Source organism: Marmota flaviventris, chromosome X (assembly GCF_047511675.1).
Source record: "Marmota flaviventris isolate mMarFla1 chromosome X, mMarFla1.hap1, whole genome shotgun sequence".
Taxonomy (NCBI): Eukaryota; Metazoa; Chordata; class Mammalia; order Rodentia; family Sciuridae; genus Marmota; species Marmota flaviventris.
Genome location: NC_092518.1, coordinates 19,224,179 through 19,240,751, shown reverse-complemented (window position 1 = coordinate 19,240,751; position 16,573 = coordinate 19,224,179).

Here is a 16,573-nt window from a genome sequence, read left to right as displayed (position 1 = left end):
CAGACACAGAGTTGGGCTAAAAAAGGACAAAATATATACTCCAAGGCACGTCCCCAGGTACCCACCTCCTCCAACCACATACTACCTGCCTACAGTTACCACCAAGTTAAACCCTGTCAGGGGATTAATTCACTAATTGGGTTAAGGCTCTCATAAACCAATCATTTCACCTCTGAATATTCTTGCATTGTTTCACACATGATCTTTGGGGGGACATGTACCATCTCAACCATAACACGTCTCAATAATAAAATAACACTGCTATAAATATAAAACAGAACTCTGTATTTCTGGAATACCTAAGAATGCTTTACAAACTTTATTCTCATGTTTTAAATTTAGCTAATCTATCATGGTCAGCAGGGAAGATAGGTGTTTTCAATGCTCCATATAAGTGGATTATTCCACGTTCTTTTACATTTCCTGTTTTGCTATAATCTTTAACTTCTTAGAATTCAAGCACTTGTTTTTGGCAGTAGAGTTTTATAATTTTCATATAAATTCAAATATATGTATATCTGTATGTGTATACACATACACACAAGCACATAGGTGAATTTCAGCAGCAGGTCGGGGAGGAATAGAGATCTCAGATGTATATGTGTCTTTACATCCATAATTGAACATCAGAAAGTACTGCTTAATTGCTAATTATCTCCTACCTAAAAGTGGAATCTGGCAGTAGGCATATTTATATCCAAATCCCAGATACGACAAGTCAGGCTCCAGGAAACCAAGAATACATTTGATAAATAAAATTATTGAATATTTACTATTTATGAGGTAGGGGATACAAAGATAAGTGAAACATGGTTTCTGTCCTCAAAGATCTCACCATCTAAAACAAGAAGTAAGGATAAGCAGTTAGATGTATAGGATAAATGTTATATATGTAGTTTGAATATGTCATCATCATCATCATCATCACCACTATCATATATTGAGTTCTTAGTGTATACCAGGCACTTTTGTAAGAACTTTGAATGTGTGACTTTAACTGCATTCACACAACAGCCCTAAGAGTTAACATTTTACTGATGAAGGCATTAGGGCATGGAAAGAGCAAATAATATGTTGAAAGTCACCTAACTGGTTAACTATCTAAGTGGCATAGCCTGGCTTCAAACCCCAATATCTGGACCCAAACTCAAAACCAGGAGTTCAAATTCAAAAACACTAAACAATAATTTCTCTCATGACTCACAGGAGAGAACCATTAATTCTGTTAGTGGCTTAGTATATAAAAATTGAAGGAAAGATTTCCAGAAAGGGTGACAATTGATCTGGGGTTAACACAAGAACAAAATGTGAGTTGAGTCTGCAGTCAGCTTTTCAGCTATAACCAGCTTTTTAAATTAACTGTTTTATTTTAGAATGATTTTAGTTAACACAGATAATAGAGTTCTCTTATATACCTTCCCCCAATTAACCTCATGCTAACATCTTTACATCTCCATGACGTATTTGTCAAAACTAAGAAAACACCATGGTACATTGCTATTTACTAAACTCTTGACTATTTAGATTTCATCAGTCTTTCCATCAATGTTCTTTCTCTGTTCCAGGATCCAATTCAGGATGCCACACTGTATTTAGTTTTTACATAGACCCAGTTTTTTCTAGTCTGACAGCCTTTCCTGTCTTTCCTTATTTCTCATGATCTTGACATCCTTGAGGAGTACTGAGTTTGTATCCTGTAGAAACCCCTAAATTTGCCTGATGTTTCTCTCATGATTAAATGGGATTAAGGGCTTTGGGGAAAAGAATATCAAAGAGGTGAAGTGCATGTCTCATCACATCACATTATGGTATACCCAATACTTTCAAGACATTACCAGTGTTATTAACTTGCACCACCTAATTAATGTACTTCTAGCCAGGTTTCTTCACTAAAAAGTTATTAGCTTTTAATTTCTGTAGTCTATGCTCTAAAAATAAGTCACAAAGTATAGCCCAAATTGGGTATGGTAAGACATTAAACTACACTTCCTGTTTGAGGGAGAGTACCTGCATATATCATAACCACTTTTTAAAAAGTCAATGAAAATAATAATGACCCCATAGGGAAAGATTACTAGTAAATACCTGGGCTTCAAACTTGTGACTATACTTACATGAATATCAGTGATGTTCAAGGTATAAAATAGTATTGATAATTTACCTTTATTTCAGAGTTACTATTAGAATCAAATACTGTGCTTCTTAATTCATAAACCTTGGGATAAAATTTATGAACCCTTTCCCCTAAAAATGCACATAATAGGCATACATTTTTAACCATTATTAAGATTATCACCCTTGAGTCTCCAATAAGAATCCCTGCTCTAAACTGAGTCCTGAAATATTGTCTTATAATGTTTAATATTTGATACCATTTCACTGAAATAAGTTTCTAGAGAAACAAAGCAAAATGTGGATACATCCAAATAATATGAAACCTATATCACCTCTATGAAGCCCTGAAATTAGACAAAATCATAGACAGTTTTGGGTCGATAAGTTGTTTATATCCCAAACTGAACTAGCTCATCACTGCAAACCTATACCATAGGGGCAAGTACTTGGTTGGGGCTAGGAAAGTAAGGAGCTTATCCAGACTTGAAGACCACCATTTTCTTAGTTCAAACATTTGAGAAAATATAGTCAATGCTTGGGTAACCATTGCTGCATGGGTTTTTTTTAAAGCACACATTATTTATGACTTTTAAATCCAAGCATTTAAAAAGTACTGCCAGGAATTAGGTGGAGAAAGGGAGGACTAGGCAGAGCACAGAGGATTTTTAGGACAGCAAAACTACTTTGGATGATGCTATACTGGTGAACACAAATCATTATACATTTGTCCAAACCCATAGAGGGGAAGTGAGGAAAAATTTTCTTCTTCAAAATGATATGCCCATTTAACCCATTTAACTCATCAGGAGTGAACCCTAATGTAAACTGTGGACTTTGGTTGATAATGATGTATCAGTGTAGGTTCATCAAATATAACAAATGTATCACTGTACTGGGGACATTGATAGTGGGGTGCTCTGCATGTAGGAGCAAGAAGTCAATGGGATACCTCTGTACCTTCCAATCAGTTTTGCTGTGTACCTAAAATGGCTCCAAAAAATAAATAAATAAATTCTATTACAAAAAAAATCTGTAGGCAGAGGTTGTTTTATAAGATATAAAGAGATTTATTTTAAATTTTTACTTAGATGACTGCAGTGTTTAATAAAACTGTTCTTTTTCAAATTATTTAAAACAAATTAATGCTTATAATTCTTCAGGCTCTGCCCACAGATGACACGTGTATTAAGACTTTATCTGCTGAAGCGAATGAGTAAATTGCATTTAAATACCAACATTATAGGTCTATTTGTTCTGAAATCTTCCTCCCAAAGATTCCTCCGCCCTCTTGCCTCCTCTTCCAAGCCAAGAAGGTCACTCATTCTTACTGTAGTGCAGAGCTATACTTTTGTTTTAGATGTTACTGTTAGTCATCGCATTAGTCATTTTCAACTTCCTTGAAGCAATATTGAAACCTTCGTTCTCAACTCCATTACCTGCTATGACTACAGCTGAAATCACCCCTTCTCCACTTCTGGGTCTGTCAAACTCTCAACCCAATGACTTACTGGGTATGTATGTGAACTGGAATGTACTCAGAGGAGTGAAAATAGCAGATAGAAACAAGCAACACAGTATACTATTGCATCTCTGCTGAGCATAATCCCTCATCAGGAAGAAAGTTTCTTTCCTCTGTACAATTTTCTCAGTGGTTAAGCTACATTTTTGCAAAATTAAATAAGAATTATAAAAAAAAAAGCTGAGAGAGGTTTATAGGGCAGCAAGGATTGGGTATTATGATAAATAGTATTTTTTTAAGAAAAAACTCATCTCTCTACCTCTTCTTCCTATGCTTCCAAAACAATATGATTGTTTCAGGGGATATAATTTTGCATTTCAATTTCTGCCCAACACACAGTAGAAAAAATTGCAAAACTGGAGCTTGAAACCAGAAAGTCATGCAGAGCTTTGTGTGTGCTTTGGAGGGAAGAGAGAAGCGATGAACAGAAAGAAAGCAGAAACCCATTGTGCTACTCTGGTCTACAGCCAAACCACCCTGCTTGCTCCTGCTCCTGGTGCCTCAGGGAGTTTATTTTTCAAGCTTTTTGTGGCAAAAAAAAGAAAAATATATTGAGAAATGAGGAAAAAATTTTCTTCTTCAAAATATTATTTAGCTCTATCCCAGCAATCATTGACAAAACACAAATCATGGCATGAAATTGACTTTTTTTGAAAATCTTAATGAAAGGGACTTTCATATGTAGTTGCCATATAATCTAAAGACCAAACATTAGTTCTTTGATGTGACAATCTGGAGTTAGTTTTTAATTTGTTCCCAACAACCAAATAAGTATCTTTTGTTCCCAGTTTGCACATTTGGAAGTAGAAGAAATGATCATTTCTGTGGGCATCTTAGGAATATGTCACATGGAGTTGCATGCTTCATTAGCTCTGACAGGACAGTGGAATGCCATGTTGGAACACAGAGTACTGGCAGTGAGGACATGAATTATGTAGGGTCATTTCTCAATCTGCTGATTCCCCTTAATGCTGGGACTTTCTCTTTAGGAAAATTCCTCAGTCCTAGAAAGCTGAGAGGTTTAAAAAGTCAGCTTGCTCTTCTGTATGTCTAATTATTTTCCTTTTTTCATAAAGTGTAGGAAAAGTTAGGAGTTGGTCATTAATTCTACCCAAATAAGTATTATCAGAACCTAATAAAAATTTTAAATTAATAATTTGCTTATGGTCTTTCCAACAGTGACCTCTCTTTAAAGATGATCAATGGATGGGGACATACATGTATACGTACATACATATATTGATGTATAAATATTAGTCTATATGATAAATAATTTATATCATAATGACATGACATGTTATATATACATATGTATATATAGCTAACATAATATCTGATATAGCATTCATGGATATATATGGATATATACTATTATATTTGAGCTTATAGAAATAGTTTGATAACTTCTAATTTCTCAAACTTATGAAAACACAGATTATTTATAATGAGAGCAAGATGTACTGTTGGGAATCTACTTCATATTTTTGTGATCAGGGTAATATATTAGAAGTAATTAAAAGAAATTTGGGGTTTAAGTAAACAAGATAAGAACAAAGGATCCCTACCAACAAAGCAATGGATTTACATTGGTTTATTTTCAAACAAGCTTGATTTACTCAAACAAATGCTACACGGCTTCTAAATACTATCAATAAGAATGTGAGATGTCAAAACTTCAGATGCCCAATGTATGCTTTTAACCTTTTGTATTAAAGCACCTGTATCTTGAGACCATTTAGATAAATAAGGATATGTGAAATTTTAAGTAGTTTCAATTAATAGCAATACTTTTCAGGGGTGTGGAAACACTAAACCTCAAGGCATTGCCAGAGATTAAGTTGTTAACTTTTCATACACGAAAAATTGCCCATTTATCATTTATCTAGTGCCTAAGACAAGCCAGATGCTGTTCCAGGTGTAAAATTTCAACATTAGATCTAAACTCTGTCCTTGAATGTTTCCCTTGAGCATAATTATTTCTCTTATTTACTTCCACTAAGCACTGTAACGTCATGGACTCAGGAGAAAAACCAAGTACAAAGTATTCTCTGCTTAATTTTTCTTAATTTATATCAATAAAATTTCATAACCATAAATGTTTGTTTATTTTTATGAAGTGTGTTTCAAGTATCAGGATCACCTTAATCTCCTAACTTCCTTCTTTTTAATAATTTCAGAAGGCAAATCTCTCCAGTCCTTTCCATATTTGCTTTTCTAAAATAACTATAAATTTTTGTTTTGCTCCTCCTCACTTTTGTATATAAACAATTGAAGTTATCAGGAACTCGGCTGTTTATCTTGTGAAATTCTACATCACTGCTAGTATATATCAATTTAGCAACCATACAAATATGAGCTTTTAATTCTAGAACTGAGACAACAATAGCAATAGAGAAGTGAATAAGGAAAAATCTTCCACACTTTTTCAGCAAGATCAGAATACAAGATCAGGTTGCCTACTTTCCAGAAATTAGAGCCAAGGGGGGTGTGCCAGCTAATTTCTTCAGAGGTACTTTAGATGGAGAAATTGTTCAGTCTCTGCATCTCCAAAAGTATCTTGAAACCAAAGAAAGAGACTTGAGAAAACATAAAAGCTAGATACATTCACCTGTTGTCTTAGAAGACTCCATTATGAATGGCTTCCTTTTAAACATTTATCTCAAATACTATATCTTTAAAATCCAAACTCCAAACCTCTTTTTTTTTTGGTACTGGGGATTGAACCCAGTGGTGCTTAACCATTGGGCCATATCACCAGCCCTTTTCATTTTATTTAGAGGCAGGGTCTCACTGAGTTGATTAGGGCCTTGCTAAGTTGCTGAAGCTGGCTTTGAACTTGCAATCTCCCTGTCTCAGCCTCCTTAGCTGCTGGGATTACAGGCATATGCCACTATGCCCAGCTTGAAACCTCTTTTAAAAGATCACAAAGAGTTATTGAAATGGTGACATTTTACTCTGTATTATTTTCTACTTATCAGGTTAGCATCTTCTTAAAGACACTAGAATTTTAGTCACCACCCTCAAAAGTCAAGTTCACTCCTATAATAGCACTTACTACCTTGTGGACTTTGCTTGCTATGCCATTAAAAGTCTGTCTCTAATCATTATTTCCTTTTCAATTCATTTTCCCATTTTTTCTCACACTCCCCATGTCTTCTCCTATTATGTCTGTATTCTCATAATTAGATAACCAAAGTCTCTAACAACTTGATTTTAAAAATAGACATATCAAGCACTTAAAGCTTTCTAATATAGGAAAGTTAGAGATTTGACATGGAAGTGTGGGGCAATGTTCCCAAATAAAATATAGGTTTGATCCCTAGAGTGAACTGGTAAACAATGAAATAAATGAACATGAGATAAATATGCTAACAATGTCCTCAAATCCTTTTGTTTGCTAATATTGGAAGACCTCAGGCCTTAAAGACATATGTGCTCAAAGTAACATTTACTTTGGCAAATTTCACTCTCCATTTTGGGGCGTTGTAGAGTGGGGGTTGATCCTAAACCTTCTTGGCATGCCTGAAAGAGAAGGATTTAAGTTGAGTTCATTATCTCTTTAGTGCAGAAGTCTGGGAAACGAAGAGGCTAGACCAGGGAGACTCAATCCAGCTAGCATTCCTTTTTGTTTCTCAAGCTGCCCTGACAATAATGCGGCAGGGTGAAAAGATCAGGAACACTTTATACACATTGTGCTAATTACTGCAAGTACTTAAAGTTGTAATTAGCTTATTATACTGCAGAGATCCTAACATGGCATGTCTTTCAAAAGAATTTCTCTCCAGATCATTAGTGGGAAAGCTAACAACATCTGCTTCAAATAAAATCAACCAATTAGCACAGGCAACTCCACATAGTTTGCAATCAGAGAATTATATTGTGCCAAGTGCTAATTTCAATGTGAATGCTATCTCCTTCTCATATCCCACGCTTCTCTGCCAGCACAGCTGGTGTTTAACACCACTGACTTCAGCGAAGTCTCCAAAAACTTATGTTAATTTGAAATAACCTAATCAGAAGTGTGCAATACAGACTGAGGTTGATCTCAGCTTAATTAAAACTGACCTTGTCATTTCACTGCCTGTAAAACACCATTATCTCACCATTTATCACTCAAATACCACAAATATTCCATTTATGTGAAAACCCAGGAAGATGGGTTCCAAACCACTAGAGTTATTTTCAGGAGTACCATGAACACTGGAGTTTAATGGAAGGAGAGGGTCTGCCTACAAGTATGGGGCAACAATAAAGGTAATTCAGCAGACTCAAAATAACTTGTCAGCCCTACCCATGAAGGCTGCTTCTGCCCACTTCCGTTGGCTCGAATGGCACATTCACTCCAGAGACTGACAGGCATTAGCAGATGTGAAGGCTTTCATTTTAAAATTAATATCTCACCCAGTACCTTTCAGAAAGCTGAATCGTTCAATCAATAAGCATGACATGGCAGGTGTGATGTGTACAAGGCACTAAATTCTTCTGCCAAAGGTACTAGAAAACATCTGCTCACATGCATGTGTGTGCATGTCAATGGATGAACTGCTGAGAAAAATGATTGCAAGTGGAATGTGTAATATGCTTGTATTCACCAAGATCAAACTAAAAACAAAGATCACATTTTATGATGTATACATGCCATCAAATGCACTTTGTTTGACCCACCTTAAGTCCATGACCCTGTATTATTTAATATGTGCATGGTAAACAGTCTGTCAATTGAAGTAGCCACCGTTCTGGTTTTCTGCACATGAAACATGGTTTAAAAGGTATTCCCAGGTTCTCCTTGTGGGCTTTGATTATTTTCATACCATCTCAGTCCAGCCACAGCTGGACCGATTTATTGATGCTTTTTTTCCAGTTAAGCAAACCTCCTATTGGCTCTTTTTCTATCTACATAAGCAAACCCAAAACCAGATTACCAGAGCTCACATCAAATTCATCTCTATAAAAGTTAATTGCTAGCTCAATACTTTTGATAGAAATGTTAGCTATCTTGAATTGTTTAATGTGTTCCAGTTTCATCTTGGCTGTGTTATAAGACTAACAGTCTCATTTAATTTATACGGAGGACCCTCTGGCCTTGTGAACAAATAGGGGACATGGCATCAAAATATATGAATTCTAATCTTTGTTGTCTCTCTGACCTGGGGCAAGTGTGACCTTGAATCATACAACACATTGTCCACTCCTGAATCTCCCAATTTGTACATGACATTCAAAATATTTCAGATAGTTAGTTTAACATTTGAAGAGAATTATATAGATGTGACCGAATGTAAAACTTTAGAAGATCTTTATTGAATGAGGTGCATGTGAAGAAACAAAACATTTGATTAGTATAGGTTAGAAAATAAATGTAAGACTATAAGGAAATAGGAAGCAGCCATTTTTAACTGCTCATATAACTAGCCTACAAGCAAACAATTACTTATTTTTAAAATACTATTTTTAAAAGTAGAAAAATGGTATTCAGGTGCAGAGAGTAAACAAACTCCATTTTCATTTGAGCCAATACAAGTAAAGATGTTTCCATTGTACTCAGGACATAGGGCCATTTAAGTTAGTATAATTGGTGGAAATAAATTTTTGTAATGGTAGGGATTAACTTCCCTGAAGAAAAACTAGCATGAACACCTTTTGACTACTTCCAAAGAAAAGTTGAAATCGCTTATACTGTGAGAGTTGTTTGGATAATGTTATACCACTCATATGATCCCTCTTAGTATATTATAATTTGAGGAAAAGATACAGCAACTCCAGATTTATAAATGTTGTATGGTTCATTTATCAAAGATCCCTGTTTCTTACCTATGTTATTTTGGGCAAATTACTTCACTTTCTGAAGTTTTGGTCTACTTCTTAGGAAAATGGTAATAACAATATTTATCAATTGGATTGGTGGATTGTCTGTGACAAGTGTTGAGAGTTTTGCCTCCTTCACATAAATGCCTCTAGTAAATGTCTATTCTTGATATTCTTGCTATTTCTATCCCTGCTACTACAAAAGAGTAACTTCCTTGGGAGCCTAGGATGACCTTGAATATTGTTCCCTTTTTAGATACCTGATGTCACCTCCTATATGGGTCTCACTTCCAGACTAAATTATTCACCCTGTCTGCTTTCACAGAATCTTGTCCAGAATTTTATTGCAGTGTTTGCCATAGTGTATAGTAATCATTTATTTATACCTTAGTTTTCTTGCCACAATATTTAGCTACTCAGGAGCAGAAATTTTTGTCTCATGAATCTTTTTTAATTTTTTAGTTATAGATGGGCACAATACCTTTATTATTTATTTATTTATTTATTTATATGTGGTGCTGAGTATCAAACCCAATGCCTCACACATGCTAGGCAAGCACTCTACCACTGAGCTACAACCCCAGCCCTCATGAATCTTTTTTTCCTGAGGTCAATCAGATGTTTTACATAATAGGAATCCAATAAAAAATTGTTGGCTCCACAAATGGATAAATAAACTTATTGGTGTGCTATATAAATTTATAAACATTATAAGAATTATTATGAAATATGCTAGTCTTCTGAAGTTGAGAATATCATTTTCAGAAATTCATGAACTTTAAATATAAAATAAAGTTTTGATTTTAACCTGTAGACTTTTCTGAAGCTTTTTCCTGGTTATCATGCTTCCCCTAGAATCTTTTCTGAATTCAGTGAAGAACTCAGAAGGATTCTGTTAAAGTTTTCCATGTTTCCTACCATTGCAGCAATTAAATAAGGGAGTTTTCTATTTGAGAATTCTTTCCATTAAAAAGTCCAATTTGTTAAGGGGCACCTGGGTTTATTCCATAGCTTAGCTATTATGAGTTGGGCTACTATAAACATTGATGTGGCTGTGTCACTGTAGTCTCCATCTTTACCAATACTTGCTGTTTTCTGTGGGGTTTATTTTTGGTTTTAATTGTAGCTCTCTTGGTGGGTAAAAAGTGGTTATCTCATTGTGCTTTTAACTTGTATTTCCTTAATGATTAATGATATGAAACTTTTTTATGTGCTCTTTGGCTGTTTATATATCTTCTTTAGTCAAATATTTAGTTATATCATTTTTATCTTAAAAATCTGATTATGGGAGACCTGCGACTGACCGGGGGAACAGGCCCAGCGGCCCGCCAGCATGGTAGACAGATCACCCCTATTGGAGGAGGGGCCCAGCCGTCGCCGGCAAGGTAGGCAGACCACGCGTCCGGGAGAAGGGGCCCAGCGGCCTGCCGGTGTGATAGACAGATCACCCCAATTGGAGGAGGAGCACAGCTGCCGCCCATGCCTGCAAGGTAGGCAGACCTGCAACCTGGAGAACAGGCCCAGTGACTCACCTGAGCGGTAGACAGACCTCCCCAGTTGGAGGAGCCCAGCCTCCTGCCTGTGAGGTAGACAGACCACTCCAACTGAAGGAGGGGCCCTGCTGCCCACCCGTGCGGTCACCTGACCGAGCTCTTGACAAACATAAGGTTTTCCCAACACCCCCACCTCATCAAACACCTTATGAGAAAAACTGATGGAACTCATCTTGGAAAATCCCACCAACCCTTAAAACCCACCAACCAGTTGACTTGCGTGACTACCAGTGCGGTTCTGCAGCAGATCAGGCACCTGGTTTACATCTCAGAGAATAAGAGTAGAGAGGCCACAGGTGGAAGCTCAAGTCCTCTCACACTGACTACCACCACCATCCTGAACCCAGAGACTCAAGCTAGGAATAGACAATGCACCAACTGGAAGAAATGAAAACAGAGTTGTGAGAGACATTTTTTTTCTTTTTTTCTTTCTTTTTCTCTCTTCTCTCTCTCTTTTCAGCCATTAACCCAGTCTCCTCTACCCTTCCCCCTCGGGTCTTCACAACCTCAACATATGTGAAACCAAAAATTGTACACGAAAAAGGTCTTTAACAACTGAATCACCAGAATAATATACTATAGAGGAATTGCATATGCCCCACCTCCCTTCCCCTTTTTATTCCTTTTCTTTTTTCTCGTATTTTCTTTTTCCCATTCTCTTTTTTCTCTCCCTTTCCTTGTTATCTGTTTTCCTCCCTCTTACTCCCTCTATCCCACTTGCAACCCCCTAAATTTTACTATTCATAAGTAGGGTAATCTTATAAATACAGATAGGAATTTGAATCTATACATTCTTCCATAAATTACCCATCTATTGGTTAGAACTCTCCAAAGTTACTAAGGTAGATTAACCCCATACCCTCACTCCTTTCCCCATAAACATAACATCCTACACCTGAAATTCAGTTTTCTTCAAGCTACCAGAAATGGTATGCCTTTCATGAAACTAATGACTATATTTGTAAACGATAATCGAAACCAACATTTGTAGACATAGAGTCTAGCTATAAATGTAGTAATAAGGAAACCGTGTGCCTAGATGATGTACTATTGATATTGAGAACTGTTAACATTGTCTTTCTCCACAAAAGGGAGACTTTGCAACTATACAAGAGCAATATAAATATATAGGGGGAAAAGTCAATAACACAACAGTTTCACCAAGCAGAAAGAAACGTGAGCAGTATGAAAAGACAAGGAAAGAAAGGACCACAAGCAATGCAGGTCAACTCAACTTTAGAAGAGGTAACATCAGCACAGATGGAATGTCAGATAAAGAATTCAGGATATACATGCTTCAGATGATCTGGAGTCTCAGGGAAGACATTAGACAGCAAAATCAGACAATGAAAGATCACTTCGGCAATGAATTACATAAACAAATCAAAGAAGCAAAAGATCAACTATACAGGGAGATAGAGGTTATAAAAAACAAACAGAAATCCTAGAAATGAAGGAAGCAATAAACCAAATTAAAAACTCAAATGAGAATACTACCAGCAGAGTAGAACACTTAGAAGATAGAACATCAGACAATGAAGACAAAGTATTTCAACTTGAAAAGAACATAGACAGCTCAGCAAGACTGTTAAGAAACCATGAGCAGAACATCCAAGAAATATGAGATAACATAAAGAGACCAAACTTAAGAGTCATTGGGATACAGGAAGGTATAGAGGTCCAAACCAAAGGAATGAGCAATCTGTTCAATGAAATAATACGAGAAAACTTCCCAGACTTGAAGAATGAGACAGAATCCCAAATCCTAGAAGCCTTCAGGATGCCAAATGTGCAAAATCATAAGAGATCCACACCTAGACACATTATAATGAAGATGCCCAACATACAGAATAAGGAGAGAATTTTAAAAGCTACAAGAGAAAGGAAGCAGATTACATTTAGGGGTAAACCAATCAGGATAACAGCTGATCTTTCAACACAGACTCTGAAAGCTAGAAGATCCTGGAACAACATATTTAAAACACTGAAAGAAAATGAGTTCCAACCAAGAATTGTGTATCCAGAGAAATTAAGCTTCAGGATGGAAGATGAAATTAAAACCTTCCACGATAAACAAAAGTTAAAAGAATTTGCAGCTAGAAAACAATCTGTTCAAAACATCCTCGGCAAAATATTACAGGAAGAGGAAATGGAAAATAACAATGAAAACCAACAGTGGGAGGTAGTACAGTAAAGGGAAAAAATAATCAAAGAGGAAAAACAAACCATGTTAAGTAACATAAATAAACAAATATGCCTGGAAGAACAATCCATATCTCAATAATAACCCTAAATGTTAATGGCTTAAACTCACCAATTAAGAGACACAGGCTAGGAGAATGGATCAAAAAAAAGATCCAACAATATGCTGCCTACAGGAGACGCATTTGATAGGAAAAGACATACATAGACTGAAGGTGAAAGGTTGGGAAAAATCATATCACTCATATGGACTTCGGAAACAAGCAGGAGTGTCCATACTCATATCAAATAAAATAGATTTCAAGCCAAAGTTAATCAAAAGGGATAAAGAGGGACACTACATACTGCTCAAGGGAACCATACACCAACAAGACATAACAATCATAAATATATATGCCCCAAACAATGGTGCAGCTTTGTTCATCAAACAAACTCTTCTCAAGTTCAAGAGTCTAATAGACCACCATACAATAATTATGGGAGACTTCAACACACCTCTCTCACCACTGGACAGATCTTCCAAACAAAAGTTGAATAAAGAAACTATAGAACTCAATAATATAATTAATAACCTAGACTTAATTGACATATATAGAATATACCACCTAACATCAAGCAGTTACACTTTCTTCTCAGCAGCACATGGATCCTTCTCAAAAATAGATCATATATTATGTCACAGGGCAACTCTTAGACAATATAAAGGAGTAGAGATAATACCATGCATCTTATCTGATCATAATGGAATGAAACTGAAAATCAATGATAAAAGAAGGAAGGAAAAAGCATACATCACTTGGAGAATGAACAATAGGTTACTGAATGATCAATGGGTTATAGAAGACATCAAGGAGGAAACTAAAAAATTCTTAGAGATAAATGAAAACACAGACACAACATATCGGAATCTATGGGACACAATGAAAGCAGTTCTAAGAGGAAAATTCATTGCTTGGAGTTCATTCCTTAAAAAAAGAAAAAAAACAACAACAAATAAATGATCTCACACTTCACCTCAAAATCCTAGAAAAAGACGAGCAAAACAACAGCAAAAGAAGTAGAAGGCAAGAAATAATTAAAATCAGAGCTGAAATCAATGAAATCGAAACAAAAGAAACAATTGAAGAAATTGACAAAACTAAAAGTTGGTTCTTTGAAAAAATAAATAAGATCGACAGACCCTTAGCCATGGTAATGAAGAGAAGAAGAGAGAGAATTCAAATTACTAGCATACGGGATGAAAAAGGCAATATCACAACAGACACTTCAGAAATACAGAAGATAATCAAAAACTATTTTGAATCCTTATACTCCAATAAATTAGAAGATAGTGAAGGCATCCATAAATTTCTTAAGTCATATGATCTGCCCAGATTGAGTCAGGAGGATATAGACAACCTAAACAGACCAATATCAACTGAGGAAATAGAAGAAGCCATCAAAAGACTACCAACTAAGAAAAGCCCAGGACCGGATGTGTATACAGCAGAGTTTTACAAAACCTTTAAAGAAGAACTAATACCAATACTTTTCAAGCTATTTCAGGAAATAGAAAAAGAGGGAGAACTTCCAAATTCATTCTACGAGGCCAACATCACCCTGATTCCTAAACCAGACAAAGACACTTCAGAGAAAGAAAACAACAGACCAATATCTCTAATGAACCTAGATGCAAAAATCCTCAATAAAATTCTGGCGAATCGGATACAAAAACATATCAAAAAATTGTGCACCATGATCAAGTAGGTTTCATCCCTGGGGTGCAAGGCTGGTTCAATATACGGAAATCAATAAATGTTATTCACCACATCAATAGACTTAAAGATAAGAACCATATGATCATCTCGATAGATGCGGAAAAAGCATTCGACAAAGTACAGCATCCCTTTATGTTCAAAACTCTAGAAAAACTAGGGATAACAGGAACATACCTCAATATTGTAAAAGCTATCTATGCTAAGCCTCAGGCTAGCATCATTCTGAACGAAGAAAAAATGAAGGCATTCCCTCTAAAATCTGGAACAAGACAGGGATGCCCTCTCTCACCACTTCTGTTCAACATAGATCTCGAAACACTGGCCAGAGCAATTAGACAGATGAAAGAAATTAAAGGCATAAAAATAGGAAAAGAAGAACTTAAATTATCACTATTTGCAGGTGACATGATTCTATACCTAGAAGACCCAAAAGGGTCTACAAAGAAACTATTAGAGCTAATGAATGAATTCAGCAAAGTGGCACGATATAAAATCAACACGCATAAATCAAAGGCATTCCTGTATATCAGCGACAAATCTTCTGAAATGGAATGAGGACAACCACTCCATTCACAATATCCTCAAAAAAAAAATAAAATACTTGGGAATCAACCTAACAAAAGAGGTGAAAGACTTATACAATGAAAACTACAGAACCCTAAAGAGAGAAAGAGAAAAAGATCTTAGAAGATGGAAAAATATACCCTGTTCATGGATAGGCAGAACTAACATCATCAAAATGGCGATATTACCAAAAGTTCTCTATAGGTTTAATGCAATGCCAATCAAAATCCCAACAGCATTTCTTGTAGAAATAGATAAAGCAATTATGAAATTCATATGGAAAAATAAAAGACCCAGAATAGCAAAAACAACTCTAAGCAGGAAGTGTGAAACTGGCGTTATAGCGATACCAGACTTCAAACTATACTACAGAGCAATAGTAACAAAAACAGCATGGTACTGGTACCAAAACAGGCGGGTGGACCAATCGTACAGAATAGAGGACACAGAAACCAATCCACAAAACTACAACTATCTTATATTTGATAAAGGGGCTAAAAGCATGCAATGGAGGAAGGATAGCATCTTCAACAAATGGTGCTGGGAAAACTGGAAATCCATATGCAACAAAATGAAACTGAATCCCTTTCTCTCGCCATGCACAAAAGTGAATTCAAAATGGATCAAGGAGCTTGATATCAAATAAGAGACATGCCGTCTGATAGAAGAAAAAGTTGGCTCCGATCTACATACTGTGGGGTCGGGCTCCAAATTCCTCTATAGGACACCCATAGCACAAGAGTTAATAACTAGAATCAACAAATGGGACTTACTCAAACTAAAAAGTTTTTTCTCAGCAAGAGAAACAATAAGAGAGGTAAATAGGGAGTCTACATCCTGGGAACAAATCTTTACTCCTCACACTTCAGATAGAGCCCTAATATCCAGAGTATACAAAGAACTCCAAAAATTAGACAATAAGAAAACAAATAACCCAATCAACAAATGGGCCAAGGACCTGAACAGACACTTCTCAGAGGAGGACATACAGTCAATCAACAAGTACATGAAAAAATGCTCACGATCTCTAGCAGTCAGAGAAATGCAAATCAAAACCA